This window comes from Morus notabilis, unplaced genomic scaffold (genome assembly GCF_000414095.1).
Source record: "Morus notabilis unplaced genomic scaffold, ASM41409v2 Scaffold49, whole genome shotgun sequence".
Taxonomy (NCBI): domain Eukaryota; kingdom Viridiplantae; phylum Streptophyta; class Magnoliopsida; order Rosales; family Moraceae; genus Morus; species Morus notabilis.
The window spans coordinates 270,514-280,031 of NW_010358054.1; positions in this window are offsets into that span (position 1 = coordinate 270,514).

Consider the following 9,518-nt stretch of genomic DNA (forward strand, 5'->3'; position numbering starts at 1 on the left):
CCTTCTCTCCCTCTCTTCCCTTCTCTCTCTCTCTCTCTTCCCTTCTCCCTTCTTCCCCTCTCCGGCCGCCGCCGCTGCTCCGCCCCCGCCACTCCTCTCTCCTCTTCTCTCTCTCTCTTTCCTTCTCTCCCTCTCTTCCCTTCTCTCTCTCTCTCTTCCCTTGCTCGCCGCTACCACCGCCGGCCGGATTCCACCACCGCCGCGCCAAATTGTCCGTCGCCGCCTCACCGTTTGACGTTTACCGGTATGTTTTACACACTCCGATAACTTTTTTATTGTTTTTATGTGTTTTGTTGAGTTGTTTGTAAAGTGTTTGTAAAAATATCTAAATGAAGTTTCTAAACATTTACTATGAGGCTGTGTAAATGTTAGTTTATGACGTTAATTTAGAATTATTTTTGAACTAGTGGTTAATTTATTAATTTACATTATTTGTTAACATAATTAGATTTAATGCAGAGGAATGAAATTGTTTTGTGTATTCAAATATGTTACTCTAGAATGTTAATTTACATTATTTAAAATGTTAATTTTGGTCACGTTAAATTATGTTTGATGTTTCAATTTGATGTAGGCGTTTGACTTTACGCCTTCGTCGTTGTTTGCCCGGTTCCTCTGACATAATCCCGCTATTTTCAGCCCCCATTTAGTGGGTTTAAACTTTGTAAATTTTTTTGTATTTATTGTACTTTAGTTTAAAATTGTTGTAGTTTTTGGTTGTATGAATTTGGGATTATGATTTTGATATTTGAACTATGATTTTCTTATATTGTTAAAATTTAGTATATGTTTGTGATTCTTGTTCTGGATGGCACATCTTGCAGCTATGGTGTGCCGAAATCTTTTAAAGTTATTTTTCTGCAGGTTTAGATTTTCGGATCATAAGAAAAATAAGCCGTTATGTTGCCGAAATTTAGTTAGAAGGTGTTAGAGTTGATAGCTAAATTGCAGCCCAACATCCAATTACCTACGATTGATCATCCAGAACCAGTTAACCTAGACGCTCCTCTGCCTCCTTCAGATGATGACGGTCCTAATGATGATTCAGATGCTGACAATGCTACAAACTTAGACAATTAGTTCCGTTATATGTACTTTTTTATTTTTCACTTTATTTAGACTTCTATATTTTTTTGAACATTATATATGCACTTCATGTAGTATTCATAATATATTTTATAAATTTATTTAGATTTACTATTTTTAATATTAATTTATATTTCACTTTTAATGTATCTTAATAAATTCTATTCAGTATGTAACATAATAATGTTTAATTAAAAATTAATTAATTGCCATTTTTTAAAAATTATAAAAAAAATTAATTTCGGTTATAAAAAAAGCATGTTTCTTCATGATCATTTTTGTCATCGTTCATCCTCTAAAGACCCATACTTATTCGTGCACTCTTTTTTCTCTGATCTTTTAGGTTTTTCCTTTGTTATTTTACTAAAGGAACCGGATTTTAATGAGGCCTTTCTCGTCTATAAAAGATATAGTAGATCATTTGAGATTTGAGATGCATATTTTGTAAGCTCTAACTTGGGATGTTTTCCTCTCTGATGGTATCCCATCTCAAGAGACCGCCGTAAGCATTCTTCTTAAGAGCATCTTCAATGTAACGGTAAATTCGTGTGCCAAAATGCTAAAATTTTAGCTGATATTGTATGCACCCAAAAATGTATTTTATAAATATATAAGTATCTATCGTCATTCACTTTGTACGTATTTGTTTTTTGCGTGCTGAAAAGTTATCACTGTCATGAGGTTGTAAACGTCTATGCAACTGAAGGCCCTTTTGTGATGCGTCTACAAAAGTACAACGTTGATGGATACGTGACGAGTAGTTATATCCTCCCCCCCTCTCTCAAAGTTATAGATACCCCATCCAATTAATATTCTCTTAATAAATATTTAAAAAATCTATCCTTCTATGAATATTTTGTAGATAATGCGCAATTTAACCTTATTATATCTCACAAGTTACACTTTTTCTTTTTTAGTGGGATTGAAGGTAAATCTCATAAAGGATTTATGGAATTAACTCAAGTTTTTAAGGTACAAAATTATTCTAATTTATATCAAAACTTTGCTAAACGAACAAAACTAATTAAAAACAAACTTTTCAGAGGAAAAGAAACAAAACGTTGCAAGCCTGCACATTAAGAATTAGTAGCTAGATGATCTGAACTTCATCAATCTTAACATAACCAGTAATTGTAACGCACAAAAGATAACCAATTGAATAACATATTTCCCTCAAAAGATTCTTAAACGTGGGGCTATACTATGCTAAGGACACCAACTCAAATCTCAAATTTTATGTATCAACTGATGTGGCGTGTGAATTGTCATTTTAACATTGCTGCGTGTTTAAAATATTATCACATCAATTATTAATAAGAGATTACATCTGATAATAAAAAAATAAAAATTCACATGTCACATCAGTTAGTATAAAAAAATTAAGATTTAAGTTGGTGTTCCTATAATTACTCTTTTATTTTTTTTAAGGAAAGTGATGTAAGTTTATTAAAAACATGTACGCAATGTAAGTGTGTTCTCCCACACAAAAAAAAAAGTGCGTACATTCCAACTATTGTTTTATTGTAATTTTACTGTAGAATAAAATTGTAGTATTAAATATAACAATTTAATAGGGGTATTCATAAAGATTGCGGGTGCAAATGTAAATGGCATGTTGTCCCATGAAAAAACACATTGTAGGATGCAATGCAATAAGAAAAAACCATTTTTTTCGCTTATTAAAAAGCAAGCGTACGTAGTTGAAAATATATATCAAAATCTAAATTATCTAATTTAATCTTAACCTAAATCTAATCTAATTTAATCTAATCTATCTAAATATTTAATCTTCAACAGTATTCTTCTCCATTTGTTAAGTGTCAACTTCTCTCTTCTTCGCTTTTTTGTTTTTTTTTGTTTTTGTTTTTTTTTACTTTTTATGATTCTTTCTTTTTTTGCCTTTTTATTCCCTATTTATTTATTTTTCTTTTTTTTTTTGTTCTTTTTAGTCAAAAGCTCATTTACAGTTTAGTTACTACAACAAAATTTTCTTTTAAATGCGGTTTTTCTCGCTTAGCTTCTATTAAAATAATAATTTTTAAATGTGTCTTTATTTAATTCATTCTCTTTTTACTAAAAGCATCTCGACAGTATAAGTATTTGACATTTACTATATTTAAAAGCCGCATACACGGCCTTCCCTCGCCTATTTTCTTCCCCTCTCCATTCCATTACTATATTTAAAAGCCGCAAACTAGCCTGATTTCTTTCAAACACAATTTTTCTTACTCATCAAATCAGAGGGAAAAAAAAAAGTCCTTCACACTCTAGTGTATGTATATCATTAGAGCAAAACATAAAATGAAGTACTAAATTCAATATTTCGACACTGTAATGTACTAATTAAATATAGAATTAGTATTACCGGTTATGTTATGCATCAGAAATTCATTTTTGAAAATAAACAGATCAATATTCGTGTGGCATAATTTCTTGGATTTAGTAGAAAATCCTGAAAAGACGTTTCGATCTACAGGTTTGTGCTTCCAAGGCATCGAAAATCATATACATGTTAATTAGAATCCTTCTCGTGCGGCTCTTGGTGCCGCTGGTAACGCTGGCTGCGCTAGTATTATTTAATAGCAGTTTCATCAAAAGCTTTCTTTGCTTATCTTTTAGGTATTCTCTAAACTTATAAGACTGAAATAATTGGAGTCATTCATGTTGTTTTGCAAGCCAATCGTTTTGGCTGGGACTTTAATGTTCTGAATCCGACTCCTCTTACGTGGCGCGAACACTTGTTGATTTCGAAATCTCCAGACTTCCCTTGGAATTTTAAGGCTTAATGATCTAATGCCCTAGAATATCTCTCTCGTATTGTAATTTGTGTTGTTTTTTAATTTCATCTCGAGGGTAATTTTATTGCAGAAAAATTGGCATCTTTTGTTGACGTCCCTTTGGATTTGGATCTTTAGTACTGGTGGACCTTTTCAAATTTTTGCTCTTAGTTGATCGGTCAAGATGCGAAAGTTTACTGAGTAGCGACTAAGGGCCGTTTGACAAATATGTTATAGGTTTTTTCTTTCACAAATAATTTGAATTCAAAAATGAATTTCTCACTATTACTTCTCTTACAAAGCTCATGTCAATGAATCAAAATCACTGATTATTTAAACTCGTGAACCAAACAGGTCATAATAAATTTGTTTCTTCATGATCATTTTTGTCATCGTTCATCCTCTGAAGGCCCCGTACTAGTTCATGCACTCTTTTTCTCTCTTTTAGGGTTTTCCTTTGTTATTTTACTAAAGGGACCGGATTTTAATGAGGCCTTTCTCATCAATAAAAGATAGAGAAAGCAGAACCTTTGAGATTCGAGGTGCTTGTTTTGTAGGCTCTAACTTGGGATGGTTTTCCTCTCTGATGATACTGCCGCGTAAACATTCTTCTTAAGAGCATCTTCAATGTAACAGTAAATTCGTGTGCCAAAATGCCAAAATTTTAGCTGATATTATATGCACCGAAAAATGTATTTTATAAATATACAAGTATCTTTCGTCATTCACTTTGTACGTATTTATTTTTTGCGTCCTGAAAAGTTATCACTTTCATGACGTTGTAAACGTTTATGCAACTGAAGGTTTCTTTTTTTTTTTTTTTTTAATTTACTTTCATGAGGTTAGAGTACTTGATTATATTCGTCCTTTTGTGATGCGTCTACAAAAGTACAACAAAGTTATAGATACCCCATCCAATTAATATTCTCTTAATAAATATTTAAAAATCTATCCTACTATGAATATTTTGTAGATAATGCCCAATTTAACCTTATTATATCTCACAAGTCACACTTTTTCTTTTTTAATGAGAATGAAGGTAAATAAGGATTTATGGAATTAACTCAAGTTTTTAAGGTACAAAATTATTCTAATTTATGTCAAAACTTTGCAAAACGAACAAAACTAATTAAAAACAAACTTTTCAAAGGAAAAGAAACAAAACGTTGCAAGCCTGCACATTAAGAATTAGTAGCTAGATGATCTGAACTTCATCAATCTTAACATAACCAGTAATTGTAAAGCACAAAAGATAACCAATTGAATAGATGGGTATGCTAAAAATCCATTACAAAACCAAGAAACCTCAATGATTTAGGGATTGTCTCAAAATTGCAGCTTGAATTTCGTTTAATCTGCTTGGAAGACCAGATGGAAAACATAAAGTGATCGAGAAAACAAAAAGAACTTCATAAGAAAAAAAAAACCAAAAATACTTGCATTAGCTTCCATTAATTCCATAAGAGACATTTTTTTCATTCTAATCTCAATTAATGTTTCAACTATTTCTTGATAGAGAATTTTATGTATATAAATTTAGGGTTCATAAGAAATTAGGGTCGTAGGTATTTTTATTTGAACAACATATTTCCCTCAAAAGATTCTTAAATGTGGGGCTATGTTAGCAAAAGGACACCAACTCAATAATCTAATTTTGTATATTAACTTATGTGGCATGTGAGTTGTGATTTTAACATTAATGGGTGTTTAAAATATTGTCACGTCAATTAATGATAACATATTGCATCTAGTAATAAAAAGATAAAAACTCACATTTCACATTAATTGATATAAAAAAATTGAGATTTGAGTTGCTGTCTCAGCATTACTCTTTTATTTTTTTGTAAGGAAAGTAATGTAATTTTATTAAAAACATATATGCAATGTAAGTGTGTTCTCCCACACAGAAAAAGTGCGTATATTCCTACTATTGTTTTATTGTAATTTTACTGTAGAATAAAATTGCAGTATTAAATATAACACTTTAATAGGGGGTATTCATAAAGTTTGTCGCTGCAAATGTATTTCTTATATTTGATACCTTTTCAAAGCAGGATAGTGGGCTACGCCCAAGCCCATTTCTAATTGACAAAAAGACGAAAATGTGCATGGCATGCTGTGCAATGCAATCAGAAAAAACCATTTTTTGGCCTATTAAAAGGCAAGCGCAAGTAGTTGAAAATATATATCAAAATCTAAATTATCTAATTTAATCTCAATCTAAATCTTTGATCTTCAACATAATTATTTATTTCTTTCCTTTTTGTTCTTTTTCGTCAAAAGCTCCTTTACAGTTTAGTTATTACAACATGTTTTTCTTTTAAATGCGGTTTTTCTCGCTTAGCTTCTATTAAAATAATAATTTTTAAAGGTGTCTTTATTTAATTCATTCTCTTTTTACTAAAAGCATCTCGACAGTATAAGTATTTGATATTTACTATATTTAAAAGCCGCATACACGGCCTTCCCTCGCCTATTTTCTTCCCCTCTCCATTCCATTAATATCGAACTTCCTTTTATTGAAAACCTCAGCAGACGGGGGTCACTGAGAGTGAGTGGAATCCACATAGAAGTTTCTTCTAAGCTTGTCTTCTAGTCGCTGGCTCTCTGGTCTGAGACTTTTGAAGGTGGTCCCTAGTGATCATAAGGTGGTTAGCTAAAATAGAGGAGATATGTAACAAATGGAACTCTTTCTCAATCACTTCAGAGGAAGAGACGGTGGTGAGCAAAGGAAAGGTAATCAGCAGCATGGGCTTGTTGGGCAGACTACAGACCGATGAAACCTTTAACAAAAGAACTTTTAAATCTGCCATGGCCCATGCATGGAATGTTTCCAGCAGGTTGGAGAGAAAGGAGGTCGAGGACAATCTGGTGGATGTGCCGAAACCTTTCCGGCAATTGGTTCCAGCACAGCTCTGTAAATGAGGGAGGATGGTCTGGCTTGATGTGAAATATGAAAAACTCCCAGATTTTTGTTGGAAGATGTAAGGAAACAAGCTCAAACGATTTCTAGAGAGAGAAAGAGGTGTTGGTACCGGTTTGAGTCTTTTAACACTTTATAAGATAATATGAATAATACAGAAATGTAAAATAAAAGAATACGAGAGAAATGATATCGCGGTTCGGTAACAACCTACTCTGTGGGGCCACGCCCAGATGATGAACAATCCACTAAAAACTCTTTTACAATTCAATTGTACTTAATCTACCCGAGACTCTATCTCTAAGAAGACGCCTATGAACTTGCAATTTTCCAATGGCCTTGCACAGCGAGATCCCCTCGACTTTTTAACATTGGAATCTCTCCAATTAAATTTTTCTCTCAAAAACACTCAAATCATCTCTCTTGAATACAAGTGCTCACCTCTCTCACAACCCAACAAAACTAATCAAAAGGTGTACAGAGACATAAGAGACTCTTTGAATAAATAAGCAAAAATGATAACAGCTTGACGACCTCTTCAATTAATTCGCTGAACCAAATCTGTTGCAGATCATTGTTGCAACAATAACTGCAACATAGCTGTCAATGTCGACTTTCTCAAAATCAGTCCGAATCAATCTGCTTTAATTCTGAAACCTTCCCAAAACTGATATATGAACCTGGACACGTTCTTAGGAGACAGAGGAAGATCATCCAGCTACAAAATCTCCATCAAATATCAATCAAATCAATTTACCATCTTTGAATCAATAGTTGACTTTCAAAAATAGAAACTAAATTAAGTTTTCAAATCCTTCAGAAAACTTCCATAAAGAACTTGTCAGCTGCACATCTATTCTCAAACACAATCAACTAGCCAATCATTTCCAAAATAATGCCAATCATAAAACGATTAGAGTTGATAGAGAATTTGGGAAAACAATCCCAACAAGAGGAATTGATGAGTGAGAAAGAAAATTGAATTCTCATTCTACCTCATTTTGTTACAACAACTTACTTATACATAAATTAGTGTAGATAACAACCTCTAACAAACTATCCAATGAAAATATTACATGTGCAATCTATATCTAATATAACTAAGACTTCTTAACAGCCCCCTCAAACTTAAAGTAGCTAAATCTTTTATTTTAAGATTGCTACGAATAAGACCAAAAATATAACTCGAAATAGCTTTGGTGAATAGATAAGCTAGTTGATCAACAACAGGCACATGTTGAACTTCTATTTGCTTCCTCATAACATTTTCTCGAACAAAGTTTAAGTCTAGTTCTATATGTTTGGTTCTGGCATGTAACACAGGATTTGCCGCTAAGTGCACTGTGCTGAGATTATCACACCAGATGATTGGTGTTTTTGCTGTCTGAAAGTGCAACTCAATTAAAAGAGATTGTAGCCAGGATATCTCAGCTACCACACTGGCCAAACTTCTATATTCAGCCTCTATAGATGATCTTGATACAGTATGTTGCTTCTTGGATTGCCAAGACACTAGATTAGAACCAAGAAAGACACAAAACCTTGTTGTTGATCTTCGGTCATCAACATCTGATGCCCAATCTGCATCACAAAAGCTGACCAAATCCAGTCTTTATGCAGGACATTCTACATTTATATGGTAAACTGCTATTTATTTTAAATAGTTTTAAAACATATTATTTACTTAATCACATTTCAAAAATATGCTATTTACTATAATTTCCGTAAAAAGCGGAATAATAAGACAAAAAAAGTAGGAAACTGTGATGAAGTTCTATAAATGTTAATATACGTGTGTGGATACATTTTTATATATTTTCTGTTCTTTTAAATCTAATATTTAGGCCAAAAGATACATCAAATATTATAGAGAACCATGCTTGTTTTAGTGAAATCTCTCCAGCAGGTATAGGTAAATACAACTTATTTATCCTGAAAGTAAAACATAAAGTGGATTGGTTCTGTATAAATTAATTATAGCAAAACCAAATATTGGAGCAACTAACACAAGGGTAATTTTCCAATCACAAGAGCAATTAATTATAGCATTTCGTTTAACAATAACAACCGATGAAAAATTGTCCCACCAAAAAGTAAATAAAAATGTTGCATTGAAATCATGTGTCTCAACATTGATCTAATTTGAAATTGAAATCTTTGCGAGTCCCGTTTCCCATTTCGCAATATTTGGCTGACGGATAAGGATATATGACACTAATATTCACAAAATTTGCATGATTACCATAAATAAATAAATAAAAGTTAATAAAAGTATATATACCTGGATGGAATTGAGCTTATGTTGGCCATATAATGTCTCTGAGGACCTGCTGCTTTTCCGATGGAGCCCCATTGGTATGATCAATTAATTTCTTGGTGGAGAATTTTTTTAGACTTGATATTGGTATCGACCTATTGTTATGAAAGGTGGCCTTGCAACATTGAGGGACAAAAGATGTCACTTCAAACGAAGAGTGACAAAAAACTGAGAGCTTCAATCAACAAGGAAAATGGGGCAAAAACGAGAATGAAAACTGTTGACAACAAATGCTGGAAGAGCAACAAATTTATAGGATTATAATTTACTGGTTGGTCTTAATTGATGAAATATGGACTGTTCGATTGAGTGTAAGGATACTCCTAAATATTTTAAATTTGATGCTAAATTTGCTTATATTTTTAATATTTAAGATAGTTTCTTAAAAAATGTAAAAAAACTATTTTACTAAATT